Raw genomic sequence first — 19080 nt, 5'->3', positions numbered from 1 at the left:
GTAGGGGCTGGGAAAGGGGGGAGGGGATGAAAGAACAAAAGGGAAGGTCCGTGATAGAATAGAAGGCGGAAGAGGTTAACAGACAATAAGAGATATTCAAGGCAAAAGGAGCCTATCCAATCTTTCCTCATAGCTAAAATTCTCCAGCCCTGGCAACATCCTTGTAAATCTCCTCTGTACCCTCTCTAGTGCAATCGCATCTTTCCTGTAATGTGGTGACCAGAACTGCACGCAGTACTCTAGCTGTGGCCTAACTAGTGTTTTATACAGTTCAAGCATAACTTCCCTGCTCTTATATTCTATGCCTTTGCAAATCTGAATGGATTTGTAAAAGGCAGATCGTGTTTGACTAATCTAATTGAATTTTTTGAGGAAGTAACAGGGAAGGTTGATGAAGGGAATGCAGTGGATGTTGTCTATATGGATTTTAAGAAAGCATTTGACAAAGTATCACATAAAAGGCTGATCAACAAAACTGAGACTCATGGAATAAGACGGTCAGTGTCAGCTTGGATAAATGTAAGAAGTCACACAACACCAGGTTATAGTCCAACAGCTTTATTTGAAATCACAAGCTTTCGGAGCGCTGCTCCTTCTTCAGGTGAAGTGGAGAAATGCATAAAGACACAGCTTATATAGTCAGAGAATCATGTCAGATGTTTACAGGTAACTTTTCCAACTGCCATTTATCACACCTCGGCAGAGAGATAATCACAGCAGTCAAAGGTGTGAATGGTGTCCAAACAGGTCAGTCAGGGAAACATTACATCAAAGAACAATGAGGTGGGGTCACAAGGGGTCAAATATTGCAGATGCTGGGGTCTGTATGAAAAACAAAAAAACAGACAAAAAACATTTTTTTTGGCTGGAAATCACAGCAGGTCCGGCCGCATCTGTGTAGAGAGAACAAGCCAATGTCGACTCGAGTCTGGATGACCCTGCGTCAGGTGGGGTTACATGTAGCGTGACATGAACCCAAGATCTCGGTTGAGGCCGTCCTCATGGGTGCGGAACTTGGCTATCAGTTTCTGCTCGATGATTTTGCGTTGTCGTGTGTCTCGAAGGCCGCCTTGGAGAATGCTTACCCGAAGATCGGAGGCTGAATGTCCTTGACTGCTGAAGTGCTCCCCGACTGGGAGGGAACACTCCTGCCTGGTGATTGTTGCGCGGTGTCCGTTCATCCGTTGTCGCAGTGTCTGCATGGTCTCGCCGATGTACCATGCTCCGGGGCATCTTCTCCTGCAACGTATGAGGTAGACAACGTTGGCCGAGTCACATGAGTATGCCTTCAACATTCGCAGCCTTCAACATGTCATCGATGACGACGAACACCTCGGTAAGGCCATCCCCACGCCTCCACTACTCGCTTTCAAACAGCTGCCTAACCTCAAACAGACCATCGTTCGCAGCAAATTACCCAGCTTTCAGGAGAACAGCGACCACGACACCACACAACCCTGCCACAGCAACCTCTGCAAGACATGCCAGATCATCAACACAGATACCATCATCACACGTGAGGACGCCACCCACCAGGTACATGGTACATACTCATGTGACTCGGCCAACGTTGTCTACCTCATACGTTGCAGGAAAGGATGCCCCGGAGCATGGTACATCGGCGAGACCATGCAGACACTGCGACAACGGATGAACGGACACCGCGCAACAATCACCAGGCAGGAGTGTTCCCTCCCAGTCGGGGAGCACTTCAGCAGTCAAGGACATTCAGCCTCCGATCTTCGGGTAAGCATTCTCCAAGGCGGCCTTCGAGACACACGACAACGCAAAATCATCGAGCAGAAACTGATAGCCAAGTTCCGCACCCATGAGGACGGCCTCAACCGAGATCTTGGGTTCATGTCACGCTACATGTAACCCCACCTGACGCAGGGTCATCCAGACTCGAGTCGACATTGGCTTGTTCTCTCTACACAGATGCGGCCGGACCTGCTGTGATTTCCAGCCAAAAAAAATGTTTTTTGTCTGTTTTTTTGTTTTTCATACAGACCCCAGCATCTGCAATATTTGACCCCTTGTGACCCCACCTCATTGTTCTTTGATGTAATGTTTCCCTGACTGACCTGTTTGGACACCATTCACACCTTTGACTGCTGTGATTATCTCTCTGCCGAGGTGTGATAAATGGCAGTTGGAAAAGTTACCTGTAAACATCTGACATGATTCTCTGACTATATAAGCTGTGTCTTTATGCATTTCTCCACTTCACCTGAAGAAGGAGCAGCGCTCCGAAAGCTTGTGATTTCAAATAAAGCTGTTGGACTATAACCTGGTGTTGTGTGACTTCTTACATTTGTCCACCCCAGTTCAACTCCGGCATCTCCACAGCTTGGATAAGAAATTGGCTGAAGGACAGAAAACAGCGAGTCCTGGTAAATGGTAATTTTTCAGACTGGAGGATGGTAGACAGTGGTGTTTCCCAAGGGTCAGTGCTAGGACCACTGCTTTTTTGATATATATAAATGACTTGGATATTGGAATACAGAGTAAAATTTCAAAATTTGCCAATGATACCAAAGTTGGAGGTGTGGCAAACTGTGAGGATGATGCCAATCGACTGCAACAGGACATAGATAGGCTAGCAGAATGAGCAGGCAAGTGGCAGATGGAATTTAATACAGAGAAGTATGAGGTGATGCATTTTGGCAGAAGGGATAGGGAGAGGTAATATAGACTTAATTGCACAGTTCTAAAGAGTGTGCAGGGACAGAGGGACCTGGGAGTTCATGTGCATAGATCTTTGAAGGTGGCAGGGCATATTGAGAGAGTAGTTAGCAAAGCATATGGGATCTTGGGCTTCATAAATAGAGGTTTTGAGTGCAAAAGCAGGGAAGTTATACAGAACTTTTATAAAGCTCTGGTTAGGCCACAACTCGAGTATTGCGTCCAGTTCTGATCACCACACTTTAGGAAGGATGTGAAGGTCCTTGAGAGGGTGCAGAGGAGATTTACCAGAATGGTCCCAAAGATGAGGGGTTTTAGCTACCAGGTTAGGTTGGAGAAGCTGAGGTTGTTCTCCTTGGAGCAAAGGAGGTTGAGGGGAGATTTGATAGAGGTGTACAAGATTATGACGGTTTTGGATAAGGTAGACAGAGAAAGGCTGTTCCCATTAGCTGATGGTACAAGGACTAGGGGACACAGATTTAAGGTTTTGGGCAAGAGATACAGGGGGAATGTGAGGAAGAACTTTTTTATGCAGCGAGTGGTGATGACCTGGAACTCGCTGCTGACGAGGGTGGTGGAAGCAGAGACGATCAATGATTTCAAAAGGAAATTGGATAGGCACTTGAGGCAATTAAACTTGCAGGGCTATGGGGATAGAGTGGGGGAAATGGGACTGACTGGACTGCTCTACAGAGAGCTGGCACGGACTCAATGGGCTGAATGGCCTCCTTCTATGCCATTATGACTCTATGAATCTATGACTAAAGGAAAGTATCCCGTATGTCTTCTTAACCACCTTATCTACCTGTCCTGCCACCTTCAGGGATCTGTGGACATGCACTCCAAGGTCCCTCTGTTCCTCTACACTTCTCAGTATTCTACCATTTACTGTGCATTCCCATGCCTTGTTAGCCTGCCCCAAATGCATTACCTCACACTTCTCCAGATTGAGCTTAACTTTTACGTGGAACTTCAGTAAATGCCTTTTGGAAGTCGAGGTATATTATGTTCTACTACTTCCTGTGGTGGGAGAGTCCAAAACAAGGGGGCATAACCTTAAAATTAGAGCCAGGCCGTTCATGGGTGATGCCAGGAAGCACTTCCTCACACAAAGGGTTGCGGAAATCTAGAACTCACTCCCCAAAAAAACTGTTGAGGGTGGGGGGGGGGTCAATTGAAAATTTCAAAACTGAGATTGATAGATTTTTGTTATGCAAGGGTATTAAGAGTTACAAAACCAAGGCGGATAGATGGAGCTATGATGCAGATCAGCCATGATCTAACTGAATGGCAGAACAGGCTCAACGGGCTGCTTCTAGCTTATGTTCCTCTGCTCCTTCGTATGTCGTAGAATTTGCCACAATCCATTTGGATTGTCACTTCCTCAAAGAAATCCAAGAGTTTAGTCAGGTAAGACCTTACCCTTCTAAACCCATATCGCCCGCTGTTTACTAGTTTATTGATTACTCCATTATTTTACATGGAATGGAAATAGTACTAAAGAGTCTATAGTTACCTGAAATAACAACAGAAAACACTGGAAAAACTCAGCAGGCCAGGGCAGCATCCAGTTCTGACGAAAGGTCATCGACCTGAAACGTTAACTCTGTTTCTCTCTCCACGGATGTTGCCTGGCCTGCTGAGTTTTTCCAGCGTTTTCTGTTGTTATTTCGGATTTCCTGCATCCGCAGTATTTTGCTATCCTATAGATACCTGTATCTGTCTTGTGAACCATTTTGAATACTAGCACCGCAGTAATCTATCTCGAATGTACTGGTACCTCCCCACTCTTCAGTGACCTCCTCACACTGACTGCCAATATCTCCCATATCACATCCTTACTCTCTCCTAGCATTTTGAGATAAATACCATATACCTCTGGGAACGTATTTGTTTTGAGCCCTTTTTTAGTATCTGGGACTTCCAACTCTTTTGTACAGATTTGGCCTGGGTTATCTCTGCTTGGAGAGGATGTGTTGCTCATGGCTTCCCTTGTGAATACTCGGAGGAAATAATCATTCAGGATATATTAACTATTTTGTGCTCATCCTGTCCCCAACCTCTTTGCGTCTTTTATGGCTCCCACCTTTTCTCTGATGGTCCTCCTACCATTGAAGTACTGAAAAGAATTCTTACTCTTGTGTTTCGCCTCTGATCTAGGTTTCTCTCTGCTTCTCTGAATGCTTTTTGAACATGTTCCTGCATGTTTCTGTATTCGTTCCATTGAGTGCCACCCCCTTTCGCCCTACGGGATTTATTTCGAGGTCATATTTCCTCTATATCACTTTTTGATTTGTTTGTTAATCCACTTACTCAGCCTTTGCTTGCTGATTTTCCAGTCTCTACATGCGTGTGACATGAGCAGGACAGACGAATACGCCAAGACGGACAGCTGGGCCTCCTCCATTGTTTGGCTGCAGTCCGTTTTAGTAGTTCCGATAGTCGGCCAATCGTACGCTCACATCGGCACACTGGCTGAACTTTTAAAAATCAAATTGGTTCCGAAGCATTATAAACAATTTAGAATTGCTGTCACAAATGGAGACATTTTTGCCCGGAGGCAAGGGCGTAGAAATTGGTGTGCGTTTCACGTGTTTCACACATCCAAAATGGACGCCATGAAATGGAACTTTGCACCGTGACACCTTGTACCAGGATGGCACCAGAACTGCACCCTTCGGGCACGGGCGCTGGTTCGGGCACTCATTGGCCTCCCTAGTTGGTGCTTTAAATAAACGCAGGCATCATTTAAATATGTTAATAGGGGTCCTGCACCTGAATCAGGACCTTTTTGTGAAATTGGCATGTGTGCGCGCCTGCTTGAAACGTCACTTCCTAAACCCACCCAGTAAATCTTGACAGGAACAGTCAGCAAGCAGCCTTCACAAGTGGTATTGAAAGGGAACCTCACCTCCATTCAGGTAACGCTCTGGTTAGAGGTTTACGGCTTCTCGGGTGCTTTTGGGCCAGAGTAGCAGTGAAATTCACGGCGGCAACTGGCTCCTTCCAAGCTGCTTTCGAGCCAGGTTTTGGGTTGTTTTGCCAAGTGTCTGCCTGTGAAATACTTTTGAAGAGTGCATTTTCAGAATGCCGGAACTGTTTCATAGGATTTGCTTGTTCTCAATTGCTAAGCATGGGAATGCCACTGTCTTGACCGTTGAGCTTCCCGAATCATGAGGATGAGGAGCAGCAAAGAAGGCAGCAGAGACCTGCACAGGCTGCACGAAGAGGACCAAGGAGACAAGAAGAAAGAATGAAAGAAAGAAAATAAAGAAAGAAAGAAAGGAAGAAAGACATACATACATTTATATAGCGCCTTTCACGACCACCGGACATCGCAAAGCGCTTTACAGCCAATGAAGTACTTTTGAAGTGTAGTCACTGTTGTAATGTAGGAAACGCGGCAGCCAATTTGCACACAGCAAAGTCCCACAAACAGCAATGTGATAATGGCCAGACAATCTGTTTTTTGTTATGTTGATTGTGGGATAAATATTGGCCAGGACACCGGGGATAACTCCCCTGCTCTTCTTTGAAACAGTGCCATAGGATCTTTTACGTCCACCTGAGAGAGCAGACGGGCCCTCGGTTTAACGTCTCATCCAAAAGACGGCACCTCCGACAGTGCAGCGCTCCCTCAGCACTGCACTGGAGTGTCAGCCAAGGGCGCATGAGGTTTTACAGCATGCTGGTCTTTAGGAACAGAGCATCATAGCTGGAACTCACAGAGGGGCAGCATGTAAGGCATTTCTACAGGGAGGCAGTCACTTACCTGTGCCACCTATTGGAGTGAGAATTGGAGCCCAACATCAGGGCATGCACGGCACTGCATGTGGCAGCGAAGGTCACCGTGGCTCTAAACTGTTACACCATTGGCTCCTTCCAAGCTGCTTCTAGGGACATCAGCAACACCAGTCAGTTTGCTGTGCAGACAGCCATCCAGCAGGTCATTGATGCAGTATTTGGGAGGTGACAACAGTTCATTAGCTTCCCCATGAACAAGCTGGAAGTAGGACACTGGGACTTGCCCACATTGTTGAATTCCCACAGGTGCAGAGTGACATAGGCTGCACGCATGTAGCCCGTGTGCTCCCCATCAAGGAGCCAGCATTATTTCTCAACAGAAAGGACTGCCAGACACTCAACATGCAACTTGTTTGTGATCACAGGCAGCGAGTCATGCAGGTTTGTGCCTGGTTCCCTGGCCGTAGTCATGACGCTTTCACACTGCGCCAGTCCTCATCTATTTCTGTTCCACCCAGATCATCAGGTGGTAGGCTGGCTGCTAGGGGACAAGAGGTGTCCCTCACCAACTAGCTCATGATTCCTGTCAGGAACCCGGGCACTGATGCAGAGCGGCATTTTAATGAGAGCCATGCAACAACAAGGGTTCTGATTGAGCAAGCCATTGGCATCCTGAAACAACGGTCCCGCTGCCTTGACAGATCGGGAGGGATCCTTCTGGACAACCTGGAGCGAAAGTCAAGATCCATAATCGTTTTCTGCATGCTCCACAATATTGCAATATAGTGGGGAGTTGCCTTGGAGCTTCCTGAGGAGGAAGTAGTGGAGGAAGTAGATGAAGAAGGGGGCGAGGAACCGAAGAATGCAATGGAAGAGCATGGCCCAGCAGCGCTATGAGCTGAAAGGCAACAAATTATTGAGGAGACATTCTCCTGAACCATTCTCCCCTCCGAGAGCTCCATCTTTTGGATGAGACGTTAAACCGAGGTCCTGTCTGCCCTCTCAGGCAGACATAAAAGATCCCATGGCACTCTTGGAAGAAGAGCAGGAAAGTTCTCACTGGTGTCCTGGGCCAATATTTATCCCTCAATCAACATCACTTAAAAAACAGATTATCTGGTCATTATCACATTGCTGTTTGTGGGAGCTTGCTGTGCGCAAATTGGCTGCCGCGTTTCCTGCCTTACAACAGTGACTACACTTCAAAAAGTGCTTCATGCGCTGTAAAGTGCTTTGGGACATCCTGAGGTTGTGAAAGGCGCTATACAAATGCAAGTCTTTTTTAAGTCAGCAACAAAAACCGAGTTTGATGAGAATATATTAGGCATTCACGCAGTAATGTACAAATGGCTCAGTTTCAAGATGATTGAGATCAAACCAAGGTTTATGATCAACTTTATAACAACAACACAGGAGAATTGGACTCTTAAAAGTTGTTCACAGCCAGCAGAATATACGAGACTCATAAACGGACACAGGAGAGGGTTATTGATGCACATTTGACAAGAGAAAGAGCGGAGATTAAAAACATGTGGCAACAAGCAGGGAAAGAGGCTGAATTGCAAATGACTTAACATTACAAAGATCCTCTGAAGTGCCTGGGTAAGAGTGCCAACTGTGTAATCCGAATAATTACTTTCATTATGTGTTCAAAATCCCCTGGATAAATATTGATTTAAAACTAAAAGGGGGTGAAATTGTTTTTCGACGAAAGCGCTTTGCAACACACGTGGGGGAGAAAGATCAGGTGCGGCGTAAAACGGGCTCCTGATTCGCTATCGGTGGTGTCACACTTTAGCTGAAGACCATGTTGTACATCCTTTGAGATTTTAACCTCGACTGGATCAGATCTAGTTCACGTTCACCTTGCAAATCCTGACCTCATCTTGTTCCTAAATACTTAAGGGGTGAAATTGATCTGGGGCGCTAGCGCAGAATGGGCAATAGCGAATCGCCTATGGAAATAAAAAATCGGGCACGGTGTTAGAACATAGAAACATAGGAGCCGGAGTAGGCCATTCGGCCCTTCGAGTCTGCTCCGCCATTCAATATGATCATGGCTGATCCTCTACCTCAAAGCCGATCCTCTACCTCAAAGCCGATCCTCTACCTCAAAGCTGCTCCTCTATCTCAAAGCCGATCCTCTACCTTGTAGTGTATGTAACCGTCTACCTTTAAGAGACTATTGTATGTAACCGTTCACCTTTAAGAGAACTATTTTAGGTGTGGCACTACTTGTTTGGCTTCTGTATACGGTAATACCGACGGTGACCACACCGGTATATAAGCGCTGTGGCATGATTTATAGGGCAGATTCGCCCTGACCTTCGAATAGTAAAGTCCTGTTGTATGTTACTCCTGAAGTCTGTGTCGTAATTAACTGCACAACCCACAGACTTTACAGTGGCGACGAGTCCGATCGTACCCTGCGGCAACAATATTTTCAAGCAACGAAAGAGCGTCGAAAAGAGGCAACCGCCCTCGTCATTCGGCTGGGAGAAAACTCAAGGCTGCAGCAATAGAAAGGAGGAAGACTTTAGCGACAAAAACTTCCATCAGCAACAGGCACTGACTGTCCCTTCTGCCGCGGTGACTGTGAGTAAGGGAAAGTGAAAAGAATAGCCGGAGGATAAGGGCTGGGCACTCGACCACGGTCGAGGGGGAAAAGGAGCCGGACAAAAAAAAAAGTCGGGTCCAACGGCGTCGTGAGAGACCGCGACCGGCGGGAAAAGCTGGGCGGTGACCGAAGCCACGAAGTGCTGCGACCGGGAGCGTAGGCGCGGGAAGAGAGAAACTCAGCCGCAGCCGGGGAGAGAAGCACCGGACTGCGAGAGGGCTGGGAGGCGCGATTGGGGTCCGAGCGAGCGGGAGAGGCAGAGCCGACCAAGAGAGACTGCGCGAGAGCCAGTCCAGCGGCTGAACTGTCCTCCGTCAATGGGGTGTAACCAGCGCCGGTAGAGCTGAGCGAGCGGGAGAGAGGCAGAGCCGAGCAAGGGGAACTGTGCGAGAGCCAGTCCAGCAGCTGAACTGTCCTCCGTCAACGGGGTGTACCCAGCGCCGGTAGAGCCGAGCGAGCGGGAGAGAGACAGAGCCGAGCAAGGGGAACTGTGCGAGAGCCAGCCCAGCGGCTGAACCTGTTTGCCGTCAACGGGGTACCCAGAGCCGGTCGCCCTGCCAATAAATTTTAAAAAAAAGGGAAAACCTTGAAGCCGACGCGCAGGCTGTGAACCTGAAAGCCAGCGGCCGTCGCCCGTGGGGGAAAGTGTACCCCCCCCGCCAGGGAAGAAACGCGGGAAGCCGCCATTAGGCGGGGAAGAAGACAGAAGCGGGAAACCGCCATTGAAGTGGGCGGGGAGAGAAGATAAGAGCGGGAAACCGCCATTTTCGCGGGAAAACCGCCATCTTAGAAAAAAAAAGAAATAATAATTTAAAGAAATACTTGTGTTGTTCCCAAAGAGAGGAAGATGCCTAAGCGTGGTAACATCAACGATTTTAATTCGGAGATAGAAGACTGGGCCACGTACGTGGAACACATTGAGATCTATTGTGAGGCCAACAAAATAGAAGAAGACGACAAAGCTATAACCTTGCTAAACTCGATGGGCGCAAAGACATACGGGCTCTTGAAGCATCTACTATCACCAGCTAAACCGACGGATCAGACTTTCGATGAGATTGTGGCTGTTCTGAAGGATCACTTGAACCCCACACCATTGATGTTGGCTGAACGATTCAAATTCTATGCGAGAACGCAACGGAAAGACGAAAGCAACGCGGAATACTTGGTCGAACTGCGTAGACTAGCGAAATACTGCCAGTTTGAAGGGAATCTGACAGAGGCATTGCGAGACAAGTTCGTATGCGGACTGTCCAAGGAAGGGACGCAAAAGCGACTACTCGAAGAGAACGACCTTACACTTGACAGGGCTGTCCTTATAGCAGCATCGCACGAAGCCGCAGCGAAAGGAACTGCGGAAATGCAGCTAAAGGCAGCGGCACTCGGTGTGGACCAAATTACCTCGAGTATAACAAAATGCTATCGCTGTGGGAAGACAACACACGATCAGAACCAATGCTGGTTTAAGAACCAGGAATGTAGGAAATGTGGCAAACTGGGTCACATCGCTAAGGTATGCCGGTCAGGGAAGAAGACCAACAACCAAAGGAAGCCATCACAGGAAAAGTACAACAAGGTACACAAAATGGCTGAGATAGACTGCAAGAATAAAGAAGATTTGATGGCAGTGAGACTTCGAGAGGCAGATAGCATAGCAGCCTTGGCTGAACTCCAACAGAAAATTGCGAAAGAAGCAAATGAAGAGGAATCTTCAGGAAGCCAGGATTTTATTCCAGTTCTTCTCTACGACTCCTTACAAGCAGAGTGTGAGAAGTTTAAAGAACAGTATGAACAGGCCCAGGCTATAATTCTGGAGGGGGTTAACTCGGCAACCTCCGAAAAGCTAGTTTCAGTAGAAGCATATGAGCAACTAAAGGTTGAACATGAGCAAGAAGTCCAAAGGCTGCAGGAAATTCTTGATGAGCTCAAGGCCAAGACAGACTCATCGGTAGAAGTTCCATCCATAGATGAGAAATTAGAGGTGAAAGACATGGCAGAACATGGAAGACAAGATGTCCAAGAACTCATAAAAATATTGAAGGAAACCCAAGACAAATATGAGGCGGCAATGACCGAGGTTCAACAACTTGAAGAACAGATTCAACTGGGAATCCTTTCAGTGGAAGAAAAGGAAACTGTAAGAAACACAGAGACTGTAAGAATGGCCCCTGAACATGAGCTAGAGAGCATCAAGGCGCAACTTCTCTGAGCGCTGAAAGCCAAAGTACAAGAGGAAAAGAAGGTGAAAGCATTGGAGGAAAAGGTGGAGGAAATGGAGAAGACTCTGATCCACAGTGTTCCCGTGGAAGAGTTAACGGTCAGCCAACTCCTTCATATGCTGAGGGACAAGACTCTGCAATGGGAACAATCTGAACATGAGCTTCAATCTTCAAAGGGAAGGAGTTCGGAGCTCTCAAAAGTTATGGAAATAGCTGAGGTTGCAACACAGATTTTACTGGGATGCCAAAAGTACGCTGAATCACGTCTATGTGAACAACAGAATGTTGAAACAGCTGCTCCAGTAGAAGGATTGAATAGCCCGATCAATCAATCCCCGACGGAAGGGGAAGTATTGAAATCACAAATGAGGTCCTTAGTGAAGGATTTGCAGGAAACCCAGGAAGAGCGGGATGACTATGAACGCATGAAGAAGTCCCTTCAGGAAAGATGTCTAGGGAGGGAACAACAGTTGGCTAACGTCCAGTTGGGTAAGGAAGAAGTAGCAGGCCCTCTCGCTAGACTAGTTCAGGATGACACCGAATATTACCATGACCTGTTGAGTGACACGGAATATTAGGAGGACTTGGTCTGCCCAGCTTGTGATGAAAACTCCCAAAGTGCAGAAATCAGGATGAAGCACTTAAAGTCTAAGGAACATAGGGAGATGGTGGCGCTACAGCTGGCAGCTGAGAAGGGAGCCCCGAGAGTCTCCAAGAAGCAAAAAAGGAAAAGACGAAGCCGAAGATGATAACCATCTAAATCATTATCACTTCTAATGGGAAAGTAGGGAAAAATTACTAAGGCAGTCCAGCTGTTTGTAAAAGTCAGCACTGCTGGTTCAGCAGGACGGAAGTTCAAGCTGTTACGTCAAGGGAAAGACTATTGGATGAGTCACGCTAGCAATGTGAACCGGCTACACCACAGAGATGTTGTTCGGACCGAGTCAAGACCAGAGACTGAATCTGTAAACTGTTCCCACAGAGACTGAACCTGTGAACTGTTTTCCGCAGAGACTATATCTGTAAATTGTTTTACATGAAGTTGAATATATGTTATGTTTAATGGGGAATACGTATGTTGTAAGCTAAAAAGGGAGGATTGTAGTGTATGTAACCGTCTACCTTTAAGAGACTATTGTATGTAACCGTTCACCTTTAAGAGAACTATTTTAGGTGTGGCACTACTTGTTTGGCTTCTGTATACGGTAATACCGACGGTGACCACACCGGTATATAAGTGCTGTGGCATGATTTATAGGGCAGATTCGCCCTGACCTTCGAATAGTAAAGTCCTGTTGTATGTTACTCCTGAAGTCTGTGTCGTAATTAACTGCACAACCCACAGACTTTACATACCTCAAAGCTGATCCTCTATCTCAAAGCTGATCCTCTTTCTCAACAGACCACCGATTCACTGTCACCCATTATCCCTTATCATCAAAGACCAATTTCACCCCCTTATGTTCTAAAAACATTGTGACAAAAAAAATCACAGGCGGCACGCTATGATTTGCTGTGATGCATTTTGTGTGAGAACCACTGTGTGGTGGGAATGACAGACAGTGGATTCGCCCTTTTTAATTAATCTTGTTTACACAAATGACGGATCCAAAGAGAAAGGCCCCTATTTAAATGCCCCAGTCTGGAGGAAACCGGGCCCGGGCGGGGCGGGGACAATTAAAATAAGGTGAGTCACTCACCCCCTCCGATCCCGCTGCAGTGTCAGCTCCTTCGGCCTCCCTTGCACTGGGCTCCCCCCTCCCGAACGTCACCAGATCCTTCCCCTCCTCCCGATCCTGCCCAAAGTCTTCAACATTCCCGATCCCTGCTGACAACGTTTCCCCCCCAATACCCACCCATCCCTGCCAACAGCCTTTCCCACCCCCAATCCCCGAGCTTTCCACAGGCTTCCCCCCACCACAGATCGTTCCCACAATTCCCCGGCTGCAGACTCCTGCCATTAGATGCTCGCACCAAGTCTCATTCGCCCATCACCCCTGTGCTCACTGACCTACATTGGCTCCCTGTTAAGCAACGCCTCGATTTCAAAATTCTCATCCTTGTTTTCAAATCCCTCCATGGCCTCACCCCTTCCTATCTCTGTAATCTCCTACAGCCACCCCCCCGAGATATCTGCGCTCCTCTAATTCTGCCCCCTTGAACATCCCTGATTATAATCGCTCAACCATTGGTGGCCATGCCTTCTGTTGCCTAGGCCCTAAGCTCTGGAATTCCCTCCCTAAACCTCTCTACCTCTCTCTCCTCCTTTAAGGCACTCCTTTAAACCTACCTCTTTGACCAAGCTTTTGGTCATCTGCCCTAATTTCTTCTTATGTGGCTCGGTGTCAAATTTTTGGTCTTATAATACTCCTGTGAAGCGCCGTGGGACGTTTTACTAAGTTGTTGTTGTTGTTGCTCCCACTGAGGGCAGGTAGTCAGTCTGACCATGTATCAGGCAGGACTCTGCGTAGTTTTATTGAAATGAGGCCCTGCCATTAAGATCAGAAGGGCCTCCACGTCCCTGGCCTTGCCAGGTTACTGTACCTGTCCTAGGAACATAGGAATAGGAGTCGGCCATTCAGCCCCTCGAGCCTGTTCTGCCATTCAATGAGATCATGGCTGATCTGCGATCTAACTCCATATACCTGTCTTTGGCCCATATCCCTTAATACCTTTGGTTAACAAAAAGCTATCAATCTCCAATTTAAAATTAACAATTGATCTAGCATCAATTGCCGTTTGCAGAAGAGAGTTTCAAACTTCTACCAACCTTTGTGTGCAGAAGTGTTTCCTAATTTCACTCCTGAAAGATCTGGCTCTAATTTTTAGACTATGCACCCTAGTCCTAGACTCCCCAACTAGCGGAAATAGTTTCTCTCTATCTACCCTATCTGTTCCCCTTAATATCCTGAAAAATTCGATCAGATCACCCTTTAACCTTCTAAATTCTAGGGAATACAACCCCTAATTTGTGCAATCTCTCCTTGTAACTTAAACCTTGAAGTATCATTCTGGTAAATCTACGCTGCACTCCCTCCAAGGCCAATATATCCTTCCTAAGGTGTGGTGCCCAGAACTGCTCACAGTACTCCAGGTGTGGTCCTTTACCGAGCACCCTTCCTGCCCCCCCACACCACCCCTCCCCCCAACGTGAAAATCAAGGCCAAAGTCTCGACAGATACAATCTAATTCACGGAAATTGAAAAGGATCACTGCTCCAAAAGAGGCCAATTATGAACTCAAAATGGCCCCGTGCATTACATGGGGACGATCACCTAACACACTAATAGGGCATTTACAATAAATGGGTTGGTGTGGAGATGCCGGAGTTGGACTGGGGTGGACAAATGTAAGAAGTCACACAACACCAGGTTATAGTCCAACAGCTTTATTTGAAATCACAGCTTTCGGAGCGCTGCTCCTTCTTCAGGTGAAGTGGAGAAATGCATAAAGACACAGCTTATATAGTCAGAGAATCATGTCAGATGTTTACAGGTAACCTTTCCAACTGCCATTTATCACACCTCGGCAGAGAGATAATCACAGCAGTCAAAGGCGTGAATGGTGTCCAAACAGGTCAGTCAGGGAAACATTACATCAAAGAACAATGAGGTGGGGTCACAAGGGGTCAAATATTGCAGATGCTGGGGTCTGTATGAAAAACAAAAAAACAGACAAAAAACATTTTTTTTGGCTGGAAATCACAGCAGGTCTGGCCGCATCTGTGTAGAGAGAACAAGCCAATGTCGACTTGAGTCTGGATGACCCTGCATCAGGTGGGGTTGCATGTAGCGTGACATGAACCCAAGATCTCGGTTGAGGCCGTCCTCATGGGTGCGGAACTTGGCTATCAGTTTCTGCTCGACGATTTTGCATTGTCGTGTGTCTCGAAGGCATTTATGCATTTCTCCACTTCACCTGAAGAAGGAGCAGCGCTCCGAAAGCTTGTGATTTCAAATAAAGCTGTTGGACTATAATCTGGTGTTGTGTGACTTCTTACAATAAATGGGTTAACATCCTAATTTCTAGGTTGATATTTTACAGGGATTTTTTTTTAACGTTACTGGACGAGAAAGTTTCACCGGTGATTCTGTTTTCTGTTGTCCATTTCTCCCGGTAATATTTCTTAAAGGGCATGGTAATTCAGTATGGAGACAGATGTCTGCACACTAAGTCAATCAGTGATGTGACCTGATCCCTTCTTCCCTCCTCCGTGTTCACCATGAAGCTGAGTATTTTTATTTTTAATAAACCATGTTGGATTTACTGATTCCTAAGATGGCCGCCCTGGTGGTTACTGCTTCCGCCCCCCCCACCTCCCCCCCCCCACGAGATACACCTCCGACTTCGTGCACCTCCTTCATCGAACCACTCGCAGCTTTCAGCTCAGCTCTGTAATTATCATTTCAGCGAGTGGCAGTCTTTTATCTGACACTGTCTTTTTTTGTGGGTTTTTGCCATTCATCGAGATGAGCGATGTTACTACTGGGGAATGGGCATCCACTATAAGCCTCTGGGAATGCTTGAGCAGGTATCATGTGGTTAAAAGATGATTTAAGCTCCCTCTACTCCAACGCTACACTGTGCATCATCCCTAATCACTGATCATTAGCTGTCGGCCCTTGCTGATGGTGAGTTAAGATACAGGATGAGAAAGTGACATCTAAACGGCGCATCAGAAATATTAATGCTGATGATCCCTTCCCACCCAAACTGCCTTTAACCTGCCAGCGCTGCTTGAACACAGCCCTGCACCTTACTACCCATAACCCATGTCTTTAAAATGGTGAAAACAATAGGTAATGTGAATTTATTTAGTTACTTAGAATCATAGAATCATAGAATTGTACAGCACAGAAGGAGGCCATTCGGCCCCTTGAGTCTGCGCCAGCTCTTTCGAAGAGCAATCCAGTTAGTCCCACCCCCCGCTCTCTCCCCATATCCCTGCAATACTTTTCTCCTTCAAATATTTATCAATTTCCCTTTTGAAGGCTACTATTGAATTTGTATCCACTATCCATTTAAACCGTGATCCAGGGCTAGAGGATGCAAAATCAAAGGTCAAAAAAACTTCAAAGGAGAGTAACATTGGCTGGGGTGTAAAGCAGCCGACTAATCTTGTTCCAGCCCTGTGGGCGAGGTTTAACCGACGGCGCCCACCGCCCACCATGTTGCCCGGGTTTTGCGGTCAGTTTGCCGACGTACTCTCAGACATCAAACATTCTCGAAACTGTGTTTATGGAAACTGTTCATGACAATAGCCTACTCATAAACATAGGGGGGAAAATTGGGTTGGTTTGCACCTCTCGTTAGCGCCCCCTAGCGCCCGGGCGCTACATTGCTAACGCCTCCCGCAAAATTCAGCGGGAGATCAGCGGCGGCGGTAGCCGGTAGCACCCCATGGTGCTACGCCGCCGGTGATGGCATCATCGTCATGCACAGCGCCCCACTAGCGCAGCGGGTGCAAACTTCCCTTGCGCCCCCTGACCTATCGCCGGACGATATGTCGGACAGGGTCAGGGGGCGTTTTTGCAGCGGCGGTGGTAGTTATAGGGGCAGGTGTCGGGTGGCCATTCTTGTTTTGGCTGACTGCCAGCACCTGCCCCCTTTCAGTTTTTTGTGCGGGGTGCTGGCCGCGATCGCTCAGCCCGGGCTGTTTTCCTGGCACCCCGCTCCCCGGTGGTCCGGCAGGGCCCCGGTGCGCGCAGCACTAGGCCTCTCCCCTTTAATCAGGGGAGAAGGCCTGCAATGACGTGGCGCTACGTGCCGACGTGCATGGCGCTGCTGCACGTAACGCCACGACATTGAGTAGTAGTGCCCCAAGAAGGAGGGGGAGTGCTTCCAGTAGCGCCATACCGCCTGCTTGGGGCGCTACTACTGAATTTATGGCGGAGAGGCGCTAATAGGGGCGCCACCCAATCTTTCCCCCATAATTACTTTCTCGGGAATTCCATAGAACCTTGAGCCTTTGTTTACCTTGTGCCAGTCTGGGGAAAACCCTATTCTGCAGCAGCAGGGGACTGTAGCAGGATGCAGCTGGTCTACCTGAAAAAAACACTTGCCACATGATTAAAGCACCATCAAAAATTGTATACGGGATACAGGCTTAGGCTGCCTTCACCTTGTAGCTCAGCTCTCAGCAGCACCCCCGACCTAACTGGCAGGGCCGTAACGCAAATGAGGTGATCGTAGATTTTTTTCTATTTTTCATGGGATGTGGGCGTCGCTGGCAAGGCCAGCATTTATTGTCCATCCCTAATTGCCCTCGAGTAGCTGGTTGTGAGCCGCCTTCTTGAACCGCTACAGTCCGTGTGGCGAAGGTGTTCCCACAGTACTGTTAGGGAGGGAGTTCCAGGACCTTGGCCCAGCGACGATGAAGGATCGGCGATATATTTCGAAGTCAGGATGGTGTGTAACTTAACATAGAAACATAGAAGATAGGAGCAGGAGTAGGCCATTCGGCCCTTCGAGCCTGCTCCGCCATTCAATGAGATCATGGCTGATCATCCAAATTCAGTACCCTGTCCCTGCCTTCTCCCCATATCCCTTGATCCCTTTAGCCTCAAGAAATATATCCAACTCTTTCTTGAATATATTTAATGAACTGGCCTCCACCGCCCTCTGTGGCAGCGAATTCCACAGGTTCACCACTCTCTGGGTGAAGAAATTCCTCCTCATTTCAGTCCCAAATGGCTTACCCCTTATCCTTAGACTATGACCCCTGGTTCTGGACTCCCCGGCCATCAGAAACATCCTTTCTGCATCTAGTCTGTCCAGACCTGACAGAATTTTATAGGTTTTGATGAGATCCCCTCTCAATCTTCTAAACTCCAGTGAGTATAAGCCCAATTGACACAATCTCTCCTCGTACGTCATTCCTGCCATCCCAGGTATCAGCCTGGTGAATCTTCGCTGCACTCCCTCCATGGCAAGAACGTCCTTCCTCAGGTAAGGTGAGCAAAACTGCACACAATACTCAAGGTGCGGTCTCACCAAGGCCCTGTACAACTGCAGCAAGACATCCTTGTTCTTGTACTCAAACCCTCTTGCTACGAAGGCCAACATACCATTTGCCTTATTAACCGCCTGCTGCACCTGCATGCTTACCTTCAGCGACTGGTGCACAAGAACACCCAGGTCTCTTTGCACTTCCCCTTCTCCCAATCTATTGCCATTCAAATAATAATCTGCCTTCCTGTTTTTGCCACCAAAGTGGATAACCTCACATTTATCCACATTATAGTGCATTTGCCATGTTTCTGCCCAATCACCCAACCTGTCCAAATCGTACTGGAGTTTCATGACATCCTCCTCACAGCATACCCTCCCACCCAGCTTTGTGTCGTCTGCAAATTTGGAGATATTACATCCAATTCCCTTGTCCAGATCATTAATATATATTGTGAACAGCTGGGGTCCTAGGACCGATCCTTGCGGTACCCCACTAGTCACTGCCTGCAACTCGGAAAACGACCCGTTTATTCCAACTCTTTGCTTTCTGTCCGCCAACCAGTTCTCTATCCAAGTCAATACCTTGCCCCCAATCCCATGCGCCTTAATTTTGCACGCTAATCTCTTATGCGGGACCTTATCGAAAGCCTTCTGGAAGTCCAAATACACCACATCCACTGGTTCTCCCTTATCTATTTTACCAGTTACATCCTCAAAAAATTCCAGTAGATTAGTCAAGCATGATTTACCTTTTGTAAATCCATGTTGACTTTGTCCGATCCTGTCACTGCTTTCCAAGTGCTCTGCTATTACATCTTTTATAATGGACTCTAGCATTTTCCCCACTACCGATGTCAGGCTTAC

The sequence above is a fragment of the Somniosus microcephalus genome, chromosome 1, assembly GCF_052327205.1.
Source record: "Somniosus microcephalus isolate GS21.2 chromosome 1, FLI_Smic_1.0, whole genome shotgun sequence".
Classification (NCBI taxonomy): domain Eukaryota; kingdom Metazoa; phylum Chordata; class Chondrichthyes; order Squaliformes; family Somniosidae; genus Somniosus; species Somniosus microcephalus.
Note: the sequence above shows the minus strand (reverse complement) of the source record.